We start from the raw sequence: 2,551 nt of genomic DNA on the forward strand, positions 1-2,551 counted from the left end.
TAAATCAATCTCCTATAAATAAGTTGAGTTGTTGGCAACCTGAAAGTGACTGCCTTTGAAATAATGTAAGGTGTTGTTTCAGAGATAGCCATGAGCTGGATTCCCTGGACTTTGTTGCTTGCTGCTCTTGTATTTCACTGAATCGCCTGTGTGAGTCTTTTCGACTGCCTGCACAATTGCAGATATTATACTAGGGAGCAAAATTTCTGCTCTTTACCAGAGCACCAGAAAAAGATAGTTTCTCCCAAGAAGCCATGTTTTTTTTCTCCCAATTTATTGTACTTTTTCAAGGATGCTTGGAAATTTAATTTTACAATTTTCCTCATGAAGAGCAGCCAAAGATACACAGCTTCTTTTTTTTCCTTTGGTTAGTCACTCCTGATTCATTGTCAAATCATTTTTGCCAAGCCAGCAAAATCATTTTCCTTCACTTTTATTTTTTATATGCAAGTTGCTTGTGACATTTGTTTTCCTCTATGAAACTCACCATAGAAAACACTAGAAAACAGGGCATTTATCTGTCTAAATATATAACATCTGTGACTTCTCTATCAGTTATCCATGGTATATATTTCACATTTTGCTTACAAACAATACTGGTACATTATTTTCTATTTTGATTTTTAATTTTAAAAATTTGGCTTATCGTCTCGATGGTCTTGCATCTCTTATGTCAGCATTGTTTATCTGGGACTGAGACAAAATTTGCTTAATATACCCTGCTTGGCAACCATTCCTGTATTATTGTACTGATATTTCAGTTGATTCAGTGCAAAGAGGCTGCCTTATGAAAGCAGATATCTGGAGATACTGTTTGTAACAGTCACATGATTTTATTGCTGTAATGGACTATCTAACCGCTATTCCTTACTTCACTAATAATGTAACGGAGATTCCAAGAACAGAAGAGAGTTCACAAATGACACAGCAGTGTAGACACTGGGCACCTGATTCGCAGTCTGGTGTGCTTGCTGGTAACTGAGTAGGTTAAAACCTTTAGGAAGGGTCTTTGGAGACTTGAGTCTGAGAGGGGCTTCCCTAGCCTAGCCTTCATCTGCTTTGTAACCACAGGTGCATCATTTTGCTTTTTTACACACTTTATCAGGAAAATGTTGAGTAGTTTCAGGAAGAGAGAACATTTTAATAATGCTCTCAATAGAGTTCTGTGGGAATTTTAAGACAGCCTTTGGACTACTCTGGATAGAGTTTCCAATAAGTAGAAAACAGACGTTGGTTTTGGTCATTACTGCCAAGTTCTGAGGCACGCAAGTATTTACAGGTGGTGTGAGAACACAGTGAAAGGGGCCAGGGCAGTGAGAAGTGATTCCACATCCTTCCTGAGCCAGTGTGACAGTGTGGATCCAAATTACCTGTGCAACTACTTCCGCACATATGATTAAGTCAATTCTCTCGCAGGGCCATTTAGACTGATGTGCTTTGTATTCAGATGGGAAATCATCATTTAGTCTTTACTTTATGCTGTCCAAGAAGGTTATATTTTTGGCTATGCATTGCAATTAAATCCAGCTTAAAAAAAATCTTGATTCTCTTGGGAAACTCCTCTAAATAAATCAGGTTGCTACTATATCTAGCTTTTGCACCAAATTCTTATCATTCTGTGGGTTTAATATACATTTGAATAATTTATTTGGGATCATATTTTATTGATACTTGTAATCATTTATTTTGACTCTTTACATAATCATAGGAGGCCATAAAGTCTGGAAACATAGGCTAATAAACAGCCTATTGATATTACATAATATATAGAATAATATTTTGCCTCCAGACTTTATGGCTTTCCTAGAGAGAAAAGTCTCATCTGACTGTTTCATGTGGTTACCTATTATCCAGCACATATACTATGAATATATTGTGTACTGGTATTAATGATGAAAATCTTTCTGTGCTAATAATACCCATACTTGGAATTCATATTAGGTACGAATTCAAGGAGAATTAGCAAGGAGAATTCATGATATGCTTCAGGAGGCACCCCTGTGTGAGAATATAACTAGGGCCATTCCTTGCATAGACCTGGAAAATAGATTCATGTTAGAGGAAGTAGGAGCTTTCTGAGTTCCTACTAGACCCCAGTTTCAAGGAAAGATTAGGAAGAAATAAAAGTAATTTCCATATTTCTGTTCATCAGAACAGGCTTCCTTGATCAGTGACAACATTATGGTCTTAAAGTATGACTATTCCCCCTAAGTTGCTTCAGTCGTGTCTGACTCTTTGCGACCCCATGGACTGTAGCTTGCCAGGCTCCTCTGTCCATGGGATTCTCCAGGCATGAATACTGGAGTGGTTTGCCATTTCCTTCTCCAGGGGATCTTCCCAACTCAGGGATCAAACCCGCATCTCCTGCATTGCAGGCAGATTCTTTACCGCTGAGCCACCAGGGAAGCCCCAAAGTATGACTATAGACCTAAAATAAAAGCAAGTGCATAATTACTTCTTAGTGGCAGATCAAATGGGATTGTTTATATTCTATGATTATTTCAGTTTTGACTTTGCTTCAGGAGAGAAAGAAAAGACCAGTCTAAGGGTA

Source organism: Bos mutus, chromosome 19 (genome assembly GCF_027580195.1).
Source record: "Bos mutus isolate GX-2022 chromosome 19, NWIPB_WYAK_1.1, whole genome shotgun sequence".
NCBI classification, from domain to species: Eukaryota; Metazoa; Chordata; class Mammalia; order Artiodactyla; family Bovidae; genus Bos; species Bos mutus.